This window comes from Myodes glareolus, chromosome 8, assembly GCF_982192425.1.
Source record: "Myodes glareolus chromosome 8, mMyoGla1.1, whole genome shotgun sequence".
NCBI classification, from domain to species: Eukaryota; Metazoa; Chordata; class Mammalia; order Rodentia; family Cricetidae; genus Myodes; species Myodes glareolus.
Genome location: NC_142033.1, coordinates 88,015,607 through 88,041,223, shown reverse-complemented (window position 1 = coordinate 88,041,223; position 25,617 = coordinate 88,015,607). Strand labels below are relative to the sequence as shown.

The following is a 25,617-nucleotide window of genomic DNA, read 5'->3' as shown; positions in this document are numbered from 1 at the left end:
TGTGAGAACAAATTCCTGTTGCTTAAGCCACCCAGTTACAGGACTCCTGGTAATGGAACACAGGGAGATTTAGAGTTTGGATTCTTTGTTAAGTGGAGAAACAATGAAGGCGTGAAGGCATTCATTTTCCGAAACATGGACAGATTAGCACAGGGAAGTATTCCTAAGAAGATCTTGCATTTGTTCTGTCTTTGTACACTAATCAAATACCTCTGCACTGTTACCATGGCCGCCTCCCTCTTTTCTGCACCCAGGCTTTTCTGACCCTGCTTAGTCCCAACACGCACCTGCTTTCTACAGGAACTCTGCTAGGCCATTCTGTGGATTATGCTGCAAATGATAAGTTGTGTTTGGTATTAGGATTGACTGTGAAGTCTAGAGCCAGTGTTCCTGTTGTTTCTAGCGAGAATTAGACATTGAACAGACAGTATAATTGCATTCATGGCTTTACCCATCTAGGTCTGTGAAATTTGGTTCAGCCATCCTCCAAGGCTAATTCTTTTCAGTATTTTATGAATATCGGGCCAATTCTAACATTTAAAAATATTCCTAGGTACAGGATAGTGCTGACAGAGGAACGCCAGCGCTGTTCAACTGTGCCCTTGTGAGAGTGGAGTCATGAGGGCAGATTCTGCTGCTGAAGATGGTGCTGGTGACCAAAACTAGACCTGGCACCTGAGAGCCTGTCTGGAGCTGTTGGCTTAGAATTACCTGTGTCTATTGCAAAGTCTGCTTTAGAAACAGTAGTAGGTGGAGCATGGAATCTACTTTGAGTAGAGGGCCATTTAACTAAATGTGTTCATCTCCCATGCATTTTTGGAGTTATTATTTCCTGGGAATAACTGAAGTGTAAGGAGGAAGGCAGAGGGCAAATTTGAGAATGGGCATTGATGTAGGGAAGACCTAACTTTTAAACCCTTCTCTACTACAGAAAGTTTTCAGATATGTACAAACCTTGAGAGACTGTCTGATAAAATACTGGAGTTGGGAATGACAATGACACATACCCTGCAAAGTTTGCTTCCTTACATTCCTTTCATCTCTCATCTCCTCTCTCCTTTTTCTTCCTTTCCCCCGTCTCCTCCTTCTCCTCAACTTCCTCCTTCTCCTCCTCAACTTCTTCTTCTTCCTCCTCCTCCTCCTCCTCCTCCTCCTCCTCCTCCTCCTCCTCCTCCTCCTCCTCCTCCTCCTTTTCCGACCCTGGGTTTCCCTGTGCAACCCTGGCTGTCTAGTAACTCCCTCTGTAGACCAGGCTGGCTTCCAATTCTGAGATCTGCCTGCCTCTGCCTCCAGAGTGTTGGAATTAAAAGCGTGTGCTAACATGTCCTCTCTCTCTGACTTCTTTACCCTCTTTCCTCTCTCTTATTTTTTTCTCTACTGTCCTCTCTCTCTTGGGTATTTTCAATCAAACAGCAGACACAGCTCTTCTGGTTGTACACAATCTTATTCGTGTCAAGATGTGAGGTAATAATGATTTTGTTTTGATGCAGTTTTAAATGTTATAATTTCTAAAATAACTTTAACAACAATTTAAACAACTTTATGATGTAAATTTGAAATTATACAGAAGTAGCAGCAACAGTGAAAACATTCCTTTTATCCTTTACCTAAATGTCATTCGCTATATATAATTAAACTTTTAAAAGGTCCTTTTTATATATAATTCACATAATCTTTTAATGAATTACTTGAGAATAAGTTAGTGAAGTTATACTCCATTCTTACTAAATATTTCAGTGTATATATTGCAAAAAAGGGACAATTTTTAAAACATAATTACAGAATGATCATCCAACTCAGGGAATTTAACATGGATACAATGTGATTACCTAACGCACAGCCCGTATTCAGAGGTCATCAGTCGCCACAGTGTCCTTTCTGTCATCTTTTCCCGACCTAGAACTCCAGTCTAAGGTCCTATGTTACGCCTTGCTTGTCATGTCTTTCCAGTATCCCTAGTTCAGAGACAGGTTCCATTGCCTCCTTTTATGATCTCCAGTTATTTTGTGGATGCTCCTGTAGCTGATCTCTTTGGCTTTATGGTAGGACTCCGGTTATGTATTGCTGACAGCAGTGCCCACAAGTGGTGCTGTGGTCTTAGCTTGTGTATCATTGAGCACATCATGTCCGTGTGTCCTCACATGGGTGACAATGACAGATCACTGTGATAATACCGCGCTGTTGGCTGAATGGTAGGTACTCTAAAACATTCAGCTCCTCATCAAGCCTTTACCTCCTGGTACTAATATCCCCATTGATCTTGTAGTATTCAGGAACATTTATATTTTTATTCTATAACTTAATAGTCTATAGTATTTATAGCTAATACTTTGCAATTCTAATATTACTTATAACTTAGTGTTTTACAGTAAAGAGGTGTTTTTGCCTTTTCCTGACCATATTTCTTTAAAATATATTTCTATTAAAATAGACACAAGGATTCACTGTTTAGGGGTTATGATTTATGATACCATTATTCATTTTTGATGTTTAAATTTCTTTGATTTTCTTAGTTGAAACACCTTCAGATCTGTCTTTTGTGCTTTCAGATGTGTCGTAAGGAAGTTTAACTTTGTATATTCCATGCTGAAATAGACTGATGTTTGCTCATCTGTTCACGGGCAATGAAGTAAACACAGAAACAAAGGAGTTTCCATCAGAACCCTTTGAGCTTTTAGCCCATCCCCAGAGCAAGGCAGTGCGGTCAGTGGGCCAGCGAAAGGACAATTAGCTGCCCTGCTAGGGACAGTGCCATCCAGAGCCTCTCTCTCAGGTCCCCTGATGGTGGCTATTACAAAAAGAGTTTCCCATCGAAAAGTCAGGCAATGGCCTTCTTAATTTCTGGCTTCTGTCTGAAACAGGTTTCTTGAGCCAGTTAATTGAACATAAATTACAATTGACCTTGGAGGGATTAACTTGCATTTTGAGGTCATTTTAACTGCAGAGCTATTTGGGTGCTTTCAGGCTGCCTTAGCTTTTATATACTTTTCAGCTAAGTTAGACATGAAAATGCGTCACTTGGAGACATTACAGGAATTTTGACCTTCTCCGGTCACTTTGAGGTCAAGCAATTAATGCAGAGAATTACCAGAAGATCCATAAATACACATGTTTCTTACATGAAAGCCATCATTAAAAATGATGCTCACTTTACTTAACTCTTTCGGAACTGTGTATAATATCAGAATGACAGTTGTGTAAGAAAACGCTAATTTGGTGACCCACAATATAAAGAAAATTGAGATTTAATAAAACTACACCGGCAGTAGGTTTTCTCAAATTCCACTGCAACCGGGACATTTTGACACTAAAATATGTTGAATTATAAACGCATTAGTAAAAGAAGAATTACTCTTCACTTCAAAGGCAGAAAACATTCTTTTGAGGTCAATGCAGTTCTGAAAATCATTGTAACCTATGTCCTAAACTTTGCTCGGCCTCTCTGGTGTATCAAAAGATCGAATGAGAGGCTGGCATGCTGGGGACTGAGTGGGTTCAATATGACCTTCTGAAACACCAGTTTAATGCCAAATAAAGCCATTGTGATGAATTAGTTCTTCTTTGGCAAGTTCTTTTATTGTTCATAGAATCTCTTTTCTCATCCCTATAGAGATTGCTTAGACTTTTCATGTTGCTTTAGCATAATACGTAAGAAAAGAGTTTTTATTTCTTGTCATTCTGGAGGCCGGGACGTCCAGGAGCAAGTGAGTGCTGGTTCTGGTTATCTGTAGAGGAGGATCTCTGCACACATGTGGCAGGAGAGAGGGTGGACACATCAGTCCCCAGCTATTTACTCTAGTCCCTTTATACGGCAGTTAGTTTCATTCATGAGTGCCTTCTCCTCATAACTTAATCCCCCTCTAAAGTCCCTACTTCATGGTAAATTGCATTGAAGATTTAAATTTGAGCTTGAATTGTAGGAAGGATTGTGGGATTAGTGCAAGGAATAAAGGCTATATAAATCTCTTATATAAATTATAGCTCTGGTGTAGACCATGGCAGAGGCTCTCCACACACGAGAGCCTTTTCTTTTCCCGTTTCTTCTGACAGTGTAGCAATCATTACCATTTATGAAACTGCTTACAGAATGGCTGATTTCCCCTTCCTCTTGAAGAAGGGGACCCTTGCAAGGCTGAATTAGAAAATGTTTCCACCTTCTGTACTCGTCTTGCAGCAAAGTAGAATTATGGGACTGAACTCTGTCCAAAGAGACAGCAGCAGCAGACATGTGATTCTAGGAAGGCTGAATAGGAGGAGATGCTTAAGCTAGATGCACACCGTTCTCCCATCTGTCTGTTACATCTACTTTGTTAGAGTAGCCACTGCGGTGTGATCGCCAAGGCAGAAGTGAAAGCCCAGAACCGTGGGTGGTTTTGATGACTGCACCACTGGGCAGGACGTTAGTGAAAGCCAGAAGCCAGGATTCTGACCTGTTTACCTGTATTCTTTCATTCGTTCATTTGTCTATCTGTCTGTCTCTGTATCCTACAGATATCAACAAAACATGGCATATCAAGTTGCGACAGGACTAAGCATCTCCCCTTTTATTAAGGCTCCTCAAGGCAACCAAGTAACAGGAATAGGTTGCCAACAGCCAGCCAAAGCATTACGGACAATGCCTGCTTCCACTGTTAAGAGTCCCACAAGCAGGTGAAGCTGCACAGCTGTCGCATATAGGTAGGAGGCCTACTTCAGTCCCATGTAGGCTCCCTGGTTGTTGAGTCAGACTCTGTGAGCGCCTGCGAGCTCAGGAACTTGATTCTGCGGGTCTACCTCTATTCTTATACAAGGAGGTCACTAACTTCCTTCAATTCCCTCTCCTCTTCCCCCTCCTTCCTTCCCTCACCCCTTTCCATCTCTCCTCTCCTCCTTTTTATGCCTCCCTTTATCTTTTTCTGTTCTTTCCTTATGCTCCCTCCCCCACTACAAGCAACCAATGAATTCAAGTTATTATTCCTAAAAACCTACTCACCACCTTATTGATGTATTTGCTACCCCAAAAAGTTTTCCACTTACTGACTGAGGATTTAGTTCAACACGTCTAGCTTACAAACTTTGGGGTATAGAAATAAACATTGTTGAATATCTTCAGCCTTTATGCCCTTTGGTATTTAGAGAAGGTAGTTTGTTCAGTAGTTAAAGCACACTAGTAGTATTTTCTAGTGGGTTTTTTTTTTTTACCTTGTTAATGTTTAATTTAATGGCTACAGTGGCAGAGAATCCTCTAAAGCCATTTGTACCAGGTCAGCCAGCCAGGGATTATACAACTATGTTGCAAACATATTTGAAACAGGCACGATGTGATTTTTTTCTGAAGCAAATGATGTTATGGAACACAACTTAAAATTTGTTTGAAGTGGAATTTCTTTCTCCAATTCTCCTGTCATCATCAAGCCCAAAGTGAAAGCTATGACTTTCTGGCATACCCAGTGATGGGCACAAATGAAAGGCTCCTGAGTTTTTTTGCATTTGAATGCAGGAAGCGGGGAGGTGGAAAAAACAAAGAGTTTAATTTGTTGCTCAAAACAGCAACAAATTAAATTCCAGATATCATGGTATTCTGCTTACCTGTATTTATAATTGTTTTTACTTTAGTAAAAGTCACTATTGGAGTGAAAATATTTTATGTATGTCATTTCCCACCCCCTTCCTTCCTTGCTTGATTCCTTTCTTTTTCCTCTTTGATTTTTTCATCCTTTCTTCTCTCCAAACTGGGGGACTGAATATAGGCTCTCAAGCATGCCAGGCAAGCACACTGTCCTTGAGTTCTGTCCCTAGCTCTCTTTTCATTTTCTCCTTTGAGATAAGGTCTCCCCAAATTGTCCATATTGACCTTGAACTCGCTCTATAGGCGGGGAAGACTTTGGACGTTTTATCTTTCTACCTTTGCTTCCTGAGCTGCTGTGATTATAAAGCCTGAATCACTAAGCCCGGGGGTGCCATTTCAGTTATTTTATCAGAGTTAAGTAGATTCCAGTCTGATCTTATGATTTTTTTGTAGGCTTTACTGCTGGATAGGATTAGTGATGGTGAAATACGCCTGGTGGTACAATATTGGTACTTTCATCTTGAGAGTAGCCAACCACTGCCTAATTGGACCCATTCAATAGGAGAGAATTAGGCTTGGTACTGCACACCTAGCCATGGTATGAGAGGCCACAGATCTGGAAGGAGAACCTACTACTTCCGAAATCTACATAATTTCTAGCTGTATTCTAAATATTTATATTTTTACCCACAGATGCATGTAGCTCTTATCCCTCATCAAAGAAGTGTCTTGGCAACAAATGGAGATTGTTGTTGAAATCTACAATTGGTCAAAAGGCAGGGAACGAGGAGCTGTGGAATATCCAACCCAGCTAATACATCTTCAGTGCAGCCCCTAAACCTAAGGCTTAGGGAAAATTGCAGAAGAAAGGGTGGAAAACTGTAAGAGCCAGAGGGCCAAAACTCCTGTAGCTAGTGTCCCCGACGCATGACAAGGAAGCTGCTCCCCGACACCTCAATAACATGGTCGCTTGAACAAGCTCAGTAGAGAGACAACAGCAGTTGACATGCCAGCACGGACAGGGGACATTCTGCATAGTCCCTACCTCTAGAGAGAGAGTTACAGGTGGCTGCTGAGAAGGAAAGAATCAGCTTCGCCTGCATAGGATGTCCAGGGCTAAGTGGCCTTGGACGCATGCGCATTTGAGCAGCCAGCGCTAAAAGGATTCAGTCAGTTGTACATATCGGGGAGAGAGCTGCTAGTGAGATGGATACGATACTCCTGTAAGGAATTCTCAAGTACGATTTTAAAAAGTTAGGTAGATTCCCTTTGTGTTGATATTGCAGTGACTAAAACCCAGGCAAACCAACCTGAAGGGGGAGAGGGCTGTTTGGGCAGAGGGATTTCAGGTGTGGTCAGCTGTATCTGTTACCTCTCATCCGTGAAGGGGAAGGACTGTGTGATGGCGTACACCGCTCCCTCATGGTTGCCAGGAAACAGAGAGAGGGGAAGAGAGGAGTCAAGGAAGTGCATGCCTTACCATTCCATGAACCCCCTTCTAGGACCTGCTTCTCCATCCAGACCCCACCTTTCACCACCTCCCATAGCCTGTTCTATTTCATATCCAGCAAGGGATTAAATGATCCTCACGGACTCCACCAACACAGCCAAGAAAAGTGTCTCATAACCCAACCGAGTTGGTAATGGGAATTAACTACTGCCCATCCTCAAGGTGAAGCCCCCAACTCCACATCAAGCTCTTATAAAAATGACTATGGAGAGTGTATTTAACAAAAGAAAGGGAATTTATCAATTATCAGGATAGTTAAGCCCCCAAATGGTTGAGGATATTTATTCTGTTTCTTATTTTATTTATTTATTTCTGCTGTGCTTGGGATTGAACCTAGGGTCTCGAATTTGCTAAGGAGTTCTCTATACCTGAGGTATATCCTTAGCCTTTATTACTATTTTTCTTTTTTCTTTAATTTTAACATTTCCTTGTTTTTTGAAAATTTTAAACATCGTGGTTCGAAAGAAAATGGCCCCTGAAGGGAGTGACACGATTAGGAGGGGTAGCCTTGTTGGAGTAGGTGTGGCCTTGTTGGAGTAGGTGTGGCCTTGTTGGAGTAGGTGTGGCCTTGTTGGAGTAGGTGTGGTCTTGTTGGAGTAGGTGTGGCCTTGTTAGAGTGGGTGTGGCCTTGTTGGAGTAGGTGTGACCTTGTTGGAGTGGGTTTGGTCTTGTTGGAGTAGGTGTGGCCTTGTTAGGGTGGGTGTGGCCTTGTTGGAGTAGGTGTGGCCTCGTTGGAGGAAATGTGTCACCATGGAGACAGGCTTTGAATTCTCATGTATGCCCAGTATCTCAGACCATTTCCTGTTGCCTGTGCACGATGTGGATTTCTCAGCTACTTCTCCAGCACCGTGTCTGCCTGAATAACACTCTATCTCACCGTGATGACAATGAACTGAGCCTCTGAAACTGTAAGTGAGCCATCCCAGGGAAATGTTTTCCTTTACAAGAGTTGCTGTGGTCATGATGTCTTTCCCTAGCAATAGAAACCCTAACTAAAACCATCATGGATAGAATGAAATATGATCAGATCTACCACCTATTTCTAAAATAGGCCTTTTTGCAGCACCGGCCCCCAGATCATGACACAGAGACTTATTAATAATTATAAAAGCACAGCTTGAGCCAGAGAGCCGGCTCAGGGGGCAGAGCGCCCGACTGCTCCACCAGAGGACCCGAGTTGAATTTCGGCCCGGCACAGAATGTAGTTCCGTGAGCGCCGCCCAGCGGCCTGCAGAATGACCCCCCCCCCCCCCCACAGTCTCCCACCGTCCACCATAGATCCGCGTAGAGTAGTAGGCAAAACACAAACAAACAAACAAAAACAAACAAAAAGCTCAGCTTGAGCTTGAGCTTCTTTCTAACTAGCTCTTATAACTTAAATTAACCCATTCTTATTCATCTATGCACTGCCATGTGGCTTCTGGCTTTTACTTCTCCCTTTGCATATCCTGCTTCCTCTGTGTCTGGTTAGTGGCTCTGCCTTTCTTCTTCCTTGAGACCCCTCTATCCCCAGAAGTTCTACCAACCTCTTCCTGCCTAGCTATTGGCCATTTAGCTGTCCATGAAACCAGTAACAGTGACACTTCTTCACACAGTGGAAAGGAATATTCCACAACATATTTCCCTTCTCCAACTCTTCCCATGTCCATCCCTTCATTATGCCCCTGCTGGCATCAACCAGCTAAGTCTAGTTAAGGTTGCTCATCTGCGCATGTGAAATGTCCACTGAAGCATGGGAAATCTATCTGATGTTTATACTCATACTGATTGACCTGAATTTTCCAAAGTTTTATGCTCCTATTACCATGGTGGGAGGATGTCCATAACTACTTAGTAATCAATACCGATATTAAACAAATACACCTTTTTTGAGGCATTGGATCAACCTTGGAGTTACAAATACACTCTTCTGTGAGTTACATGAGGATTCAGGGGAGCACATGTTTTAAGCACGTGCAGGGGATTTGGTTATAATCTATATAACCATTTACTTTTCTCCCCAAGTGCCATTTTAAAGACAGGGAAGCGGAGACCCAGAGATCCCTAAAACACTCGCACCTTGTACACGCAGTCTACCTTTAAAGGACCGCCATTTTGTACTTTCCTTTCAATTTTTGAAAATGTTTTTATGAATGATAGAGAAACTGTGACTGACCCACCACTTTGAATTTGACTTTAATTGTGTTTCCTTCATGATTTTTTTTTTCTGTCAAGATTTACTAAGTAAGACTGCAATATCAGGGCAGGTAAAATGGCTTAGCAGACAAAAATATTTGCTACCTTAGTCTGAGAGCTGCATGTTTGTCATAGAATACATGTGGGTTCTTACACACACACACACACACACACACACACACACACACACACACAAGTACATAAGTACATAAATGTAAAACATTTTAACAGGATTGCGGCATCAAGACCTTCTAATAAGTCCTCCTGACCTTGCTGAAAATTACTGATGTTATATGCCTTTGAGAGTCAGGGGCTATGTGAAGGCTCCTATGATTTTGAGTGACAGCACAGCAATCCTTGCAGAAAAATGGAAATAAGAAACTACTACATAATGATACTAAGGCTAATTAACTTAAGTATCTTCGAGGGACAGATAAATAACACAAGTCAAGCCAAATGTGAGCTGTTTTCACCTGACCTAGGAGATCTCTGTAGGATTTGCATGCAGTGTGGGAACAGGGTTCCAAACACAAAAACTTGCTTCCAGAAGCATTTATTCAAAAGCCCCACACCTTCGACAGTAATAAACTAGGTAATGTAGGCTGACAATTCTTTTTCCTTCCTTCCTTCCTTCCTTCCTTCCTTCCTTCCTTCCTTCCTTCCTTCCTTCCTTCCTTCTTTCCTTCCTTTCCTTCCTTCCTCCCTCCCTCCTTCCCTTCCCTTCTTCCCTTCCCTTCCTTTCCCTCCTCCTCTTCCTCCTCCTCCTCCTTCTTCTTCTATACTGATTAACTTGGAGCCGTTCTCCATCAAGCTGACTTTGTTTAACGATGGTCACTAAGTAATTCTGCAATGAGCATGGGGCGGTTTACCAGGTTCAACCAGCGTCTAAAATGTAGGAAAGTGGAGATGCTGAATTTCTCAAAAACCACTTCACAACTCACTTAACTTTTAATTAAAGAGAACCATCCCATCTGTAGTACGCAGTGGGTCCTTGTATATGAAGCGATCAGTTCGGGTAACCATTTAGTGTGTTCTAACCAAACACAGCTAATGTTGCTCTCGAGGTTAATGATTCCTTTTCAAGACCGAGTTGCTTGCTACCCTGATCCAAACCAAGAGGCTAATGAAAGTGAGAAACTGTGCTTTCTGATCAGCCCACCCAGCCTGTAAACAGCAAAGATGGCTGTGACTGGACAGAGAAAAAGCTGCTTATGGTTAATATTTTTCTTCAGTTGGATCAAATTTTCATGGAAAGGCCTGCATAAGCCATTGGCTCTTCTGTTTATTGCATTAATTGTCAACAGTAAAATTATAAAAAAGTGGCTTTAGCCCAATAAATGATTCCCAGTTATTTTTCTATAAAATTTAATTTTTTTTAAAAGAACTTAAGTTTTAAACATCTGTCTGGACAGGCTTCAGGATGCAGAGTGTCCCACTTCCCGTGTGTAAGCATCTTAAACATAGTTACCTATGACTCCTTGGTGAAGTGTTCCCAGTGAGGTTTTACGAACAGTTAAATGAAAACTTGCATAAGAGAATGAATCATCTTACATGACACCTAGCACTTTGAGTGAACAATTAGATACCTGAGTGAAGAGTGAACTTTTTATATTCACTTTCCATCTTCCTCGGGCCCTGGGGATTTTGGAGCAAGGGCTTCAGCAACACATGATGGATAATGAACCGTGCCTTAATTAGTGATAAACCAAAAAGAAATTGCAGAGACACTGGTGTGTCAGTTTCCATTCCGCATTTACAAACTTTGGTATTCTCTCAAACATCAGTTATGTCTAGGAGATGATTATCAACCCCACGGCACAGGCAGACACAGGTGATGTTGTCTTCTACTGTCCGATTCCTCAGATGTTGGTCATGTAGGCTGAAGCTAAGATGTGCTTCCTTGAGTCTCCTTCCGCCACTGTTATAAACGGTTTAGCTGGTATTTCAGAATAGGACTTCTGCTGGAGCGATATCGCAGCAATTAAGAGCACTGGTTACTCTCCAGGAGAACCAGAGTTAAATTCCCAGCGTCCACATGGCAGGTCACAACCATCTGTAACTCCAGTCCCCAGGTATCTGACACCCTTCTGGCCTTCATGGGCACTAGGCACGCAGACATGCATACAGACAAAATGCTCATGCACATAAAAGAAGAATAAAGGTGAAAGGATAATGTCCTCCCTCTCTTCCTCCCTCCCTCTCCCCCTTCCTCCCATTTTCTCTCCCTTCTTTTTTCTTTCCTTCTTTCCATTTTCTAAGCTACACTGTCTAGATTAATTATAAAACTGTTTGAGCTTCTTCTTTCTCTACTCTTCTATGTAGCACACACAAGGGGGAAAAATGCTGAAGCTGCTTTGAATTAGCCAGAGCAAACTCTTGTTCCAGCCTTGTACATATTCCATAATTCTCACCGAGTAAAAGGGAAGGGGAGGACAGAGGGGGAACCTGCAGGTGGCACTTCTTCACAGTCTCGTTTTCAGCCAGGTAAGACAGAGTCGAAAGGGCCAGGTTCTCAGCAGATTTGCAGAGCACAGTAATAGCCTTTATGTTTGAAAATTTATGGGCCATGGACAGTTTATAAGAAACGATGGAGTTCATCAGAGAGCTAGACTGATGGGGCATGTGGGAGCATTCTGCACAGGAAGTTGGGTTTTGGAATAATACTTACTTTGATAGAGTTGTTTTGTTAGCTAAGTAAAACAGTAGGGAAGCCAACGGCCACTTAGGCATCAGACATAAATATATATTTATACGTCACCCAGCTGCCTAATTGAGAGCCATAGAGTTTTAACTGAACACATCTTCACAGAGAGCAGTAAAACAACACCATCAACAAAACCCCAGCATCACCATAGATTCATTTAATCAGTCTCTGAGAGTTCGGAGGTAATTAAATGCTGTCTAAATGCCTCTCTCTCAGTCAGATGACGAGCGGACACTTACAAAAGTATAGAGAGGCTTTTTTATGTCACTGGAAGGTCGGCTCTTTGTAGGCTATCTGATGTACAAAGTTGTAAAGTTGAGCTTTATGGAACACACAGGGCAGAAAACTGCTGTTATCAGAGATACAAAATCCTTCTGCCCTGGGTTCCTGGTGGGGAGGCTGGAGAAGTTGGAGGCGCTAGGGTGACCAGACAGCAGCCTGCTGTTTTCAGCTTTCACGGGAAAAGGTTAAACAGGAGGTGGCTTGTTAAATTTGAGCAGAGAACTGGAAAATAAGATTTCACACTCCTGAGGTAGAGAAGGGGAAAGGCTGGGGAATTTCAGAGTTTTGTCTGGGAGATTCCGAAAAAGGCTGGATGTGCTATAGACATTCTCAAATGATAGTTTAGTGCTTTTGAACAGAAAAAAAATGTGTGTTTTGAAAAGAAGCCAAAGGTTGGTATACAGGTGTGGTCAAGTAAGCATCCTATGTAAGTAGGCTCTTTGAGTCCCGTTCCTCGGTGTGTGGCAACCAAAGGGGCAGTTTCTTATGTGTAGCTAGTCCCCTGAAATTCAGCCCTCAGTCGGGATGGTTTGGAGCCATTTCCTCTACTCATTTTTATCCCAAGATAAATTTTCTTTATGACTTCAGCTTCCTTTCTCTCATTTTCTGGGAGACCCTGAGCTGGAAGTGAGATGTCAGTGACCACTTGGAATTCCACATTCTCGGGACTACTCTAAGGTCTGTCTTGGTGGGACCTCAAGGCTGGGTACTCTCTTCTAGGTCCCGTCTTCCTAGTGAGGGGATGTGGGATCAGGTGTTTGAGACCTCCCCTAGTTCTAAACCTTTGTTGTCTTAATTTGGTCTTCTTACTTTGTTTTTTCCCTCCCTATAGGATTTATCAGTGATTTTCTTTTTATAAAAACTATTACCACTGTTGCTATTTGAATGATTTTACATTGAATACTTTTAATATTCCCTTAAATTATACACATGTATATAATTAAATATATATATATATATATATTCTTCTTGTATTCTTTTTGCTTATTGGGCCCTTCTTTTGAGATTCATTTTTATCTTTTTATTATCTAAAATATGATTTTGTGTTTCTTTAAACATTTATTTTCCCCTTCCTCTCCATCTCTGATCTTTCATAGCATAAAATACTCTAAGTACACTGTAGACTCTATATAAAGATTCATTAATTGATCAAATCGCAAAGAGTCATCTTGTTGCAGACCTTTCATGTTCTCAGTTTAACTTTGGACTCTGGACTGTTCCCTGAGGTTTTGTTATTGGAATTATAGATATTCTTCATCTACCACAACATTAGCACTGGCCCACGAGATATAGCATCTACCATAGCATGAGCACTGGACCAGCAGATATAGTATCTACCGTAACATGAGCACTGGGCTCACACCTGCACAACCCCTGGTCCTATATCTTCTAGTCCCAAGCGATTCTCTTCCAGGGTGGCTTAGCTTTGTATGCAATATGACTATTAAACACAAAAAGAGCTATAGTAAATGAATAGCTGTCAAATTTCTAATAGTTTTATTGTTCTAGGGCAATTATAATGTCAGAAACACCCAAACATATTTTCTCGTCCTAACTTGCAGGAACATAAAATGAGAGAGTTCTCTAATAATAGTCACAGAAGTGTAGAAATAACAACCCACTGGAGAGATACAGATAAGAATTCTTAAAAGTGTAATCTCAAATTAGATCCATATTTCCCTCTCTTAAAGAACATTACAGTAATTTAATAGCTTGAGAAAATGTTACTTATTGCCCATTACGTTGCTACCGATCTGTGTATTTCTATGAAAATGTGATAAGGATTTGTATTTTATCAAGCACATTTTAACATAAATTTTAATAGACTATTTTTTAAATACAGAAAGGCAAATGATTAGTTTTCATTAATTAATGATGATTACTATATGGAAACCATAACAGTAAAATTGGAAGAAAATTTCTCTTTACTAATGTTATTTGGCCAACTTTGCTAAGAGTCTCTGAAAGGCTTCATGTATCTTATAGTCTTTGCATAATATGGGTTTAGTTCTTCCATTTGTAATTGCCTTTAAGGAGGACACAGACCTTTCTCATAAAGTAGCAGCCTACAATTTCCTTTACTAAAGACTCACAAGAATTCAGTACTCTTGATGGCTAACTTCTCCAAAGAACCAGGAAGGTTATAAACGGAAATCTTAGAGATAATGCAAAACTTGTGAATGACAGAAATTGTTGAATAGAATTGCCTCTAAAAATCCAAGTATAAGCTTAATTCTTTTAGATATGTAAAATTAAACAAAAAGAATGGATCAGAAATGTCCTTGGACAGTGTAGTAGATGTCAACGCTATATATAAGATAAGACTTATCTCACCAATTCTGTGATCTGTTGTCTAGGTTCAAATAGCCTGATGTTAGTGACATTGTATCTGCTCATCAAGAGTAATCAGTCAGAACAGTGGCTGATCAGCAGTGTGAAATCCTTGTCCAGCCAGAAGACAAAATGATAGGCACTTTATCTCCAAGTAAAGGGAGATGACATCATTCTGCATCCCATTGTTTTAGGAAGATCTATAATATGGTACTTTTCCTTCTCATCAGATTGGACAGTACAATGGTATTATGACTTATTATGTATTACCATACAGAAATATAGTGCCCTAATGCAGTATTCTTTCACCTATAGTGTGTGCAAACATTTATTTTGCTGTTGTGTGTTCAATTCAACTTTACAATCTATGTTATTTGTGCTTAAAATAACTAGTACCAGAAGTCTTCTTCATAAAAGCCTTGTCTACACAAAGGGATAAAAAAGGGTCCAGGGAAATGGGAAAGCTGTTGGCATATGCTTGGGACACATGTGAAGGTCGGAAATCTTTGTCTAATGGAACTCAAAACGTCATAACTAGATAAGGGCTCTGATGGGGGTTTGTTGGCATGGTGTAGAAACTTCAGATAAACAGATTACTGTAAAAAAAAACTTACCAAATGAAAAGTCTTTGTTAATGGTATTCTCCTATTTCTAGGCTCTTGCAGAACACAATTTCCATAGAGGATGATACCACAAGATGAAGAGAGGACCCTTACAAGCAGGAGTCAGCAGAGAGACCAAACAGACCAACGGCTCCCAAACTGGACACTGCAAATAACTGGAGTGAGGTGGAGTATTAGCATGGCAAAAGAGACCTATAAAATCATTTTATAAAATAAATTATAAAAAAGAAGACCCATATTTGAAGAAGAGCCAAGAAGAAGCTTCACAAATGAAAATTCAGTGGCTTTTTTTAAAAATAAAAACATGGTAATTTAAATGTTAGACACAATAGTAGGATGAAGTAGAGAATCCAGAAGCATATACAAGCCTGTGTGGAGATTAATTATTGAAGAGAGAGCATAGGGGCTTAGAATGGATAGAAAGTTTGGCAAACTCCACTGTGTAAAATGTTAGTCAAATGGAGGAAAGAAAAAAAATTGGCTCCCACTTTATACCAACACAAAATCCAAGACATATCAAAGTCATAAAAGTGAAAAGCAAAATTTCAATGTTTTAGGAGGAATTTCAACCTTTTAGGGAAAATGGTAGGAAAATTATGCCAGGATGCCAAGGAACTTCTCATGGAAACATAGAGGACCACTAAGGAAAGGACAGCTATTTCACCTCATGCAGGACAATGGAGCTGGACCTGTGTCTTTCAACAAGTAGAAGCTTCAGTACAGCATGGCTCATGCATGAGCTGGAAGTACCTTTATTTTTAGGTAGGTTTTAGGCTAGCATGCGAAATCATGGGTTTCATCATAATATCTTCAAAAATGGGCCATAACATTGCTGTTAGTCCCCCCACATACAATATAGCTTCTAGAAGAAAAAAGTGTAAGTATGTAAATATATCATCTTGAATTAAACAATGGTTCTTTAAATATAGCATCAAATGTGTTGTGGGATAATTTTTTGTACGCTGTAGAGATGTGTCTTTGCTAAGGTGCCTTCTGATTGATTTAATAAAGAGATGAGCTGAATATTCAATAGCTAGGCAGGAGAGACTAGGGTGAATCAAGGTGTGCAAGAGAGACACCAGAGAGACGTGGAAGGAGTTGGACACACAGAATGGAGGAGAGGTCAAAAGCCATTTAGATTAACAGAAAACAGGTTGGCTAAGTTATAAGAGCTAGTTGGGAACAAGCCTAAGTTAAATGCTAAGCTTTCATAATTAATAATAAGTCTCTGTGTTATTATTTTGGGGCTGGCAGGACAAGAAAGTTCAACTACACAAAAGCACAAGCATAAAGGAAAAAGGAAACCATAAATTAAACTCAGTGAAAATTGGTTCATCAAAGCACAGTAACATAAAAAGACAAAGACAATGTGGAAGTGTATCTAAAAATGTAGTAGTATCTGTAATGGATACCTAAACAAGAACAACGATTAAAAGAAAGCAAAGGATCACAATAACCATTTTTCCTCGGAAGACACACAAATAGTCACAAAGGTAGTGACGATATGGTGTGCATTGCTAGAGACGTGAAAGTTACAGCCACTCTAAGGCATCATATCATTTCCCATCCACTAGAATGGCTTCACTTAAAAAAGAAGGGCAGTTGGAATGCTGAAGAGTATGTGTCAAAATTAGAATCTTCACTCATAGCTGGTGAGGACGCCAAATGGTTCAGCTGCTGTTCTGGTGTACCGTCCTCCAGCATGACAAGACTGTGGCCGTCTTGAACACTCAGCAGCTGTGAATGCCTAATTGAGATCCTCCAAAGATTGGACTCGATGACATCCCGTCATGGGGGGAGGGGCCCCTACAACCCCACCCCTTCATCATGATGTAGAAGCAATTCACCATGGCTGGCTGGGGGAGAGAGACGTCTTTTGGGTTGCGTAGGTGCTTTTAGCTTTCCCATGTGTCTGTAGGTTCCCCCTCACCCAGGCTCATGCAAGTAATCCCAATTAAACCCATTAATTCAAGAGGACTTGGGTGGAATCCTTTCTTTGCTCTGTTGTTGGAGTCAGATCTGGGGTGAGTCAGCCTGAGCTCTCATCTTCCCAGGAGAAGTTAATGCAACAGCTGTTTGGAAATAGTCTGGCACTCCCTCAGAACATTAAACATAGAGTTTCCATATGACCGAGCCGTTCCACTTTTAGGCACAGAGCCAAGAGAATTGAAAACACATGTTCCTCCCCAAACAAGTAGGTGCACGCCTAGAGCAGCATTACTCAGAGTAGTCCAAATGGGGAAGGGACCACAGTTTCTATGAATAGATAAACAAGAACTAGCACACCCACAGGAGGAAATACTATGTAATCATAAAAAGGAATGCAGCACTGCCCCATGCGACAACATGGACGAATCTTTGGAAGCATTATGCTCAGTGACAAAGAGTCCATATTGTGAAGAACCTGTATCAGACATCCCCAAAGGGTAGATTTGTAGATACAGAAGTAAATTAATGCCTGTCACTTAGTGAGGGCAGCTAAAAATTGAGTGGCTATTAATGGGAATGGGATTTCTTTGGGGGGGGATACAAATATTCTAAAATTAAATAGTAATGATGGCTGCGTAACTCTGAATGTGTTAATAAAACACTGAGTTGCCTCCCTTAAAAGGATAGGTTTTATGCGCATTGGAAGCTCAGCTAAGTGAAGGGAAAGTTTAAATAGTCTGATAATCAAATGTAAGACAACTTTATGAAAATATATATATAATTAGCTAAGTATTTTTATTCTTCGAGTTCACCCCTGTAAACAAAGGCAACATTTCTACCAAATAATATGCATCAGGCAAACAGGAAATAACAACAATAACAAACCCAAAGAAGGGATAAGCACAAGAAAGTGATACAGAAGTTAAAGCAGCAAGAGACATTGCCAAGAATATTTAAATACCAATGAATAAAAATTACATAAATATAATATGTATCTTACATATATCCAACAAGAAGAGCATCGACAAGCCAGCCTGATCATAGAAAAGTACTAAGATATTGTCATGAATCAATTAATTATCTATGTACTTATGTGGATCAACACCAAACTTAGAGTATTGAGGGAAGTGACAATTTGTCGAGCGGTATGGCTCATACACAGGAAGGCTAAAATAGTCTTCAGTGTAACCTGTCATACAGTATATGTTGCTTTGTGCACATATGATAAAAGTATGAAAGTCTGGATAGGTGATTCACATCATCTCTGGAATATTGGCAAAATCTGTGAGGGGCAGAACGTGAACAAGGAAGATGGCGGAAACTTCATTTATTGGTGCATTTAACCATTTTTAAAGCAGGAAAATACAACATAGTAGTACTAATCGCTACATTTGGTAATTGTGAAGTAAGCTATTTGGATTAGCATTCTCTACGGTTAAATAAGCATGCTGTTTTGTGTACTATTTAACTTGAACTTACCAAGACATGTATTTTTATTCTCTGTTATGCTGTCTGTTGAACCCTTTGCTTTCATTTCTTTTAGCGTGTGTCGGCGCATTGGTTGGGAGTTTGGTTCAGCTGTGATTGACACCAGGAAACGGTGGTTTAAATAAGTGAGAATGTTGCCCCTACAGAGTAAAACGTCTACCTGTCAGTGTTCCTCCGCGCCAGCAGAAAACAATCCAGATTTTCCTGTTCAGGGACTTTTGGTGGGATGTTCCGTTCAGGAAACAATACAAAACATAACAACAACAAAAAATCCCTTAGAAGAAATCATAGAAGGTCCAAGGACAAATGTCCGCAGATATTATCTCCTCTCTCTTGCTTCTCAGACAGTCTTGCATTTAAAGGAGCCTGCCTGGAAGCTCCAAGCAAAATTGGGCCTTTTCTTCCCCCGCTCAGTAACCAATGGAAAATTGTTCAGGAATTCATCACCTTTTTCTTTGAAACTTATTTCGCCAACCAAGATTCCGCAGATAGAAATACATGCACCGATATTAAAGAGGAGCGAGCGGAAAGGGCTTTCACCGCTGCTAGGTGATGGGTAGGAGGTTGTGATGGCTGACGTTCACCGAGTCTGGATGCAGTGGCCAGTTCGTGGGCACCGCGTCTTTCGTTTGTTCAATATGGACTGCATACTGGGAATTAAGGCGCGAAGCAGAAGCAAGCAAGGCCCTTCATGGTGGAGGAGCCTGTTGACGGTCTCAAAGAGGCGTTGTGAGAATTTGAATCCAGGTTGGCCTGACTCTGAGGGTTGAATTTTCAGAATAATGGTTTCACATTTTAGGACACGTCGGTAGCCCTGGAACCAGGGTCACCCGAGAAAGCTCAAGCAGAATTAGGGCAGAATCTTAATTAAAACTCATTCAGCGGCTAGTACCGTTAATGCAATTTCTCATTTTCCATAACTGTTAAAATCTTGTGAAGCATTAAGAATATAGTGCTTTATATTATATTACATGTTTTTCTTTACTTTTCCTTTTGCCTTTTTTTTTTTTTTTTTGGTTTTTTGATATACTGGTATTTTAGAGTTTTCTGTATCAAATCGATCTGTTTTCCTTTATGGCGTCTTCCTTTGCTTTTATGTTTAAAAATCGTTCCCCACACTATCAACCAAAAGTTATGTGTCTATTCTTCTGGTGCTTTTATAGTTTACTTTGTAATTCAAAGTAAAGTGGGGAGACACAGGGACGCTCAAGGCTTTTGAGCACATGTCCCCGCTCCCAGGTTTGGGGGAGTGTTTCAAAACGGAGCGCTTCTATGTTTGAAATGTTTATCTCAGGAACTGATTTAAAACCCATAAGTTAGGGGAATTAAAACTTTCCACTGCGTTCTCAATGTGCACGGCACATGGAACTGATCCGCAGTCGGCAATCATGTCGAAACGTGTCAGCTCATTTCATATTCTTTTAAGCCGTCCTTTGATTAAGGGAGCGCTGTATTAATGCAAGGAAGCCTGCAGTCAAATCTACCTTCGAATTATTAGCACCTGGTGAGAAACGTCCTTCCCGTTCTAAACATCAGTTTGTCATGTCTTATTTGTAGCTCATTTGATGATTTTTTTTTTTTTGCTAGAGCGTCGGCTAAAAATGTGACTAAGTCTTTTCGCCAAAGCTTTGTTCTCCTAAGATGGCAGAAAGTATAAATTGTATAGCGTGTCCTTAACACAGATGTGTGGGACTCAACGGAGATGATAGGTCAGCCGTGGCACATGGCTTTCTTTATGGTGGGAAACATGACGTCAATAACGTTCATCTTGTACCAACGAGCCTGCCTCAGTTTTCTAACCTACAGAATGGGAAATGTCTATGTACTTTGTTACTGATCATTAGAAGATAAAATAAACACCACAGCCTAGGTGTCCTCAAACTTTTCATTAGTGACTAGATGGTAAATATTTGGGGTTTGTCCGCTCTAAGATCTTTACTGCAGACACTCAACTCTGTGTTTGTCGTTGCAGTACACAAAACATAAACAAGCGTGCCTGGCTGAGTTCCACTCAGACTTCAGGTTGTCTATATGATTTGGATTTTGGATTGCAGTCTGCCAAACTTCTGAGTGTATGATCTCGAAACATTCATTCCTCCCCAGTGACTTATCCAACAGGAGGGAGTCAGCCACATCTCGGGAAATATGAAACAAATGCCCTTTTCATTGGTCCACAAAGACTTTGATTTGAGCATCTTAAGGGTATTGTTAGGGACGGTTTGTGTCAATTAGTCTCTGAAAGCTTCTACTGCCTGATGGCATGGTGTTTCGTCCCCGATAAGACTTTCTATTTTCTGTCTGAGAACGGCAGAGAGGTCTTAGTTCCTGCATGTGCCGGGCACACAGGCAGGAAAGCATATGGACACCATACATTTTGCAGAGTTCTAAACTGTAAATGTGGACGGTCTGCTTTATTGCAGGTTTACATCGTGAAGGGGGCAAATGCAAGACTTGTCTTCTAGCGTATTACTTCACAATGCACTAAATCAAAACGGGCGACAGAAATATTGTCTCCCTTTTGGGGGATGGATTCTCCCAGGATACAGAGCAACCTGTGTGTCAGTCTCTGATCAGATGGCAGCAATCGCACTAAAAAACCCAACTGAATCTTATATTTTACATAGACATATTTCAAAATATCTGCATTTGGATGGATAAGTAACATGTATCTCTTTGTGTGTGTTTGTGTGTGTTTGTGTGTGTTTGTGTGTGTTTGTGTGTGTCTGTGTGTGTTTGTGCATGCAATGTTGTCTTTTAAAACCAGTCTCTTGCAGAAATCAACACCCCACATATTTGTTCCTGCAAAATCTCAGACCTGAGAGGAGGCTAGATTTCATACGTTGAGATACTTGAGTCTGTAATAGGTTTGTGTTGTTAGTCTTATATTTTGTTAGGTTTTACATTTGTGGGAGTTTTTATTATTTGGTAATTGACTTACTTTTTGAAGCATATCCAAAGCAATTGTTGTTAATACACAATGAATTAGGATGCTATCTTTATTCAGCAGTGATTCAGAATGTTGAAGTAATGGACTAAGGGTGTTTTATATATATATATATATATATATATATATATATATATATATATAAATATAAAATCCTGGAAAGAATTTTCATTGTTTAAAAGCAAAGGGATCATTGAAATATGTATGGTCCATAAGGCCAATTGGGACACAAAGTCAGATTTGTTTTAAAGACTCATTGCATATAATCATACCTTGTCAAAATCACCTCATAGTATCTGAAAAATGGTGCTAGAAAGATGGCTCAGCAGTTAAGAGCTCAAACAGCACTTTCTGAGATCTGAGGTCAGTTCCAAGCACCCATGCCTGGCAGTGAAACCCCAATACAACCACCATACCTCCAATACAGGAACCTACCACCCTCTTCTGGCCTCCATGAGCACCTGAACACATGCACACACACACAGACACACACACAAAATCTTAAAAGAGATAATGTAGACAAATATCAGAACATTCCTAATGAGTTGATCACATTTCCTTGCGGACACACCCTGGATTGGACTAAGAAGCTGAAAATGCGCAGCAGAAAAGAAAACAGTTCTGCTCTCAGTGGGACTGAATAAGCTCTTGGAAGAAGTCTGGGAGTGTGTGGGTGCTGCTGGATCCCCCAGGCCAACCAATAGGATCCAATAATGTGAGCTTCCTCCCACTTGAGCACCCAGAACTTGTGCTTTTCTGGCTGCTCTGTGCCTCTCTGAATAGAGCCCAGTGCAAGAATGGGCACGTGGGGCTCCGGCAGCTAGAGATGCTGCTGTATAGTGAGGAAGGAGAAAGGCGGCATTCAAAGCAACAACATATGGACTTACTGCATTTCTAGTAAGTCAAGGGAGGTAACATCTTACAGCCCAAAGAAACAGGACTATAAGACATATATATTTTTACATGCGTCTCTCTTAAAATAATAAAAATAAGTGTAGCCCTTTTATGCAAAAAATATTGTTAATTTTCTGATTGCAAAGCAAATATGGACTTCACGAAAAACATTGTCAAAATGAAAGAAGCAAAACAACCAGGATAGCTTCATACCTAGAAATGATCTATGTTCTCCTTTTTATTGCTTTTTCGTTGCTTCTTCTTTTTCCCCTAAATTTATTTATGCTTCTTTGGTTTTTGTCAAAACCAGAATTTATATCAAACATGATATTTTGTAGATTGTCATTTCACATAAAAATGGACGTAATTATTTCTAAATATATCTTTTTGTCAGTGTAAAAACAATTAGCAAAGCACCCTGAGAGCTGGGGAGACAGCTCAGAAAAGGGCTGGGTATGCAAACATGAGGACCTGAGTTGGATCACCAGTTCCCATGTACAGGTGGGCACAGAGAACTGACTCCAGAAAGCTGTCCTCTGACACACACACACACACATACACTCACAGAAACACACTCACAGACACACACTCACACACACAGACACATACACTCACACACAGACACACATACTCACACACAGACACACACAGACACACACACACAGACACACACACAGACACACACACACTCACACACACAGACACACACATATATATTTTTAGTACTGCCTCACCCTCTGTATTTGTGTTAGAAGGTTAGAGGATGACATGCAGAAGTTGACTTTTTCTCATGGAACTTACTTTGTAGACCAGGCTGGCCTTGAACTTACTGAGATTTGCTTGCCTCTACCTTCCAAGTGCTGGGATTAAAGTCACCGCCCAGTGAAGCTGGCTCTTTCTATTAGGTCATCAGGCCTAGTTAGCTGCAAATCCCTTGACCCATGGATGCATCCCATCAGCCCAAATAGCTTGCTTGGTGCTTTATTATTTTTTTTAATTTATGTTTTTTGATAAAGGATTTCTCTGTGTAGCCTTGGAGCCTGTCGTGAAACATGGGTGCTGGGAACTGAACTTGGGTCTTCTGTAAGAAGAGCAAGTGAACTTAACCACTGAGCCATCTCCCCAGCCCTTGTTTGCCTCTTCTTGTTTTGTGTGTTTAAATTCTACCTGATCAACACTTTTGTAAAATTCTAATTAGTCCTTCAGGACAAAGTCTTTTTAAAGTGACAGGATTAGCCTTTATTTGTATAAATATTCAGGAGAGGAATCTTTGCCAAAGGCTACAATAGATTTTTCAAAAATGTAGTCAGGACTTAGTTCCTGAGTCTGTTCCTGGGGATGAGTGGGCAAAGACCAGATGTGTGCACAAAAGAGCTGTTTTCAAGGTGGCTTTCATTAGGGAAGCTCGCTCACTCGTGATGGGCTCATGTAGTGAGAGCCTAGCCAGTCTCTGGTGAGAGGTGACTGACTTCTCTGAGTCAGGAGCCTCTGACCTATTCATGGGGAAATCCACTAATGGACTCATAATTTGATGACATTATTGAGGTTTGATAAAAACTTTCAGAGGGTTTTCTAGCAGAAGGAAGTGGGCCACTGGGTTTTCTTGGGTGCTACTATTTGCCCTAGGCACCTCTCTGTGTGTCTTCCTTTAAAAACCATCATGGAACAAGCAGCTCAGCCGACAGCACCATCTAGCTTGCATATCTTGCCTCATGCATCCTAGAAGCAACCAATGGAGACAGCTGTGAACTGAAACCTTTGAATCCATGAGCAAAATAAATCATCACTCCGTTAAAACCATTTCTCTCAAGCATTTTGTTAGTGATGAAAATCTAAGGAAAATCCCCTCACTAGGAAATAAGTTAAGAAAAAAATGACCCAACAATATTATCCTTTCCCTTCCTCTTACAGAGAATAAAAACATCAGAGAGGAGCAGCAACTCCTGAGCTTCCAGTGAAAATGGAGACGCAGACCCCATCTGTTCTTAGATGTGCTTTATGTCTGAGATACCGTATTATTGTTTGATTAAGTTACTTCATTGGAGTCGGCGTGGTTGGTATTAATCTACATAGGAATAAAGCTCGCCGGCCTGGTTGTTCTGAGAATTTATTTGCATTGGAACCTTTGAGTGATTGAGTGCAGGATCAAGAAGAAGCCTGTTTGTTGATGTGCGGACTGACACGGTGATGTTAATGTTATCCCCAAGCCTTCTTTTTAATACATATCAAAATTGTATACACGGGGTCACCAGGGCTAAATGGGAAGTCAATGACCTATGAAGATCTAAAAGTAAACAAAAGATCTTAAAATAAGCATGTAGCTCAAACACCTTGAGTGCCGCTGGACTCTAAAAGGCAACTGTTTACATCCAAAAAGGAGAAATTGCTTTAGTGCTAACTCTGCTCATGGTGGACGCCTGCCATGCAATCTGTCAGCAGGATGACAATGGACGAGGATTTTGCTTTGGCTGTTGGAAAGGTTGTGGGGCTGACTTTTACATCGCAGGTATTCAGACGCTCACCCAGTCCCTTTATTGGGCCAGTCCCTTCTGGTTAAGTTCTTTCTTTAGAATTGGTCTTGCCAAGGTACAGAGAAAGGAAGGGAAGTGGAGTAAGGCCAAATATGTAAGATGTCATTGACAGAAAGAGTTAGGGTGGACTCACTCAAGGGGTCCCTGGAAGCTCCAACTTACATATGCAAAGGGATTTTAGGCAGTTGGAGAATAAAGGGGAACTTTTTGTGAGGGGTGGGTAATCCATATTTTGGGATCAAGGGAGTTAGGATGGGTGAGCCGCCTCAGAAAATGCCATGCGAAAAAGATGACAATGAATTTAAGGAAAAGAAAGATAATTTGGGACAGGATAAAGTATCCGCTTTACAAGCATGGAGTCTCAACTTTGGGACCCCAGTACCTATGTAAAACTAGACAGACGTAGAGGCCAGCTGTAATTTCAGCACTAGGGAGTCAGATGTTGATTCCTGGGGCAAGCTGGGTAGCTGAACTAGGAGGGATCAGGAAGCTCTGGGCCCAGTGAGAGATTTTGCCTCAACAAATAACAATGGAGTTTGATCCACACCCAAATATGTGTACCCGCACACATGCTTACATGCCACATACATACGGAATGCGAACAAAGCCGACTTTAGTGATGAGTTATTAGACATCAATAATAACGGATCTTAAACCC

The 25,617-nt window shown here is 40.8% G+C and overlaps 2 long non-coding RNA genes across 3 annotated transcripts in view; both read left to right on the top strand.

Annotated features, from left to right (window-relative positions):
* LOC146893935 (uncharacterized) overlaps nucleotides 1–17,145 on the top strand; it is a 36,114-nt gene extending 18,969 nt beyond the window's left edge. For both annotated transcript variants that reach the window (XR_015002813.2, XR_015002812.2), the window contains exon 2: nucleotides 15,206–17,145. This is a non-coding gene — a long non-coding RNA (uncharacterized LOC146893935). The remainder of the gene's footprint in view (nucleotides 1–15,205) is intronic.
* A 1,239-nt stretch (nucleotides 17,146–18,384) lies between these two features.
* Nucleotides 18,385–24,534, top strand: LOC146893934 (uncharacterized). Its single transcript, XR_015002815.2, has 2 exons — nucleotides 18,385–19,319; nucleotides 24,340–24,534. It is a non-coding gene; the product is annotated as an uncharacterized LOC146893934 (long non-coding RNA).
* The last annotated feature ends 1,083 nt before the right edge of the window (nucleotides 24,535–25,617 follow it).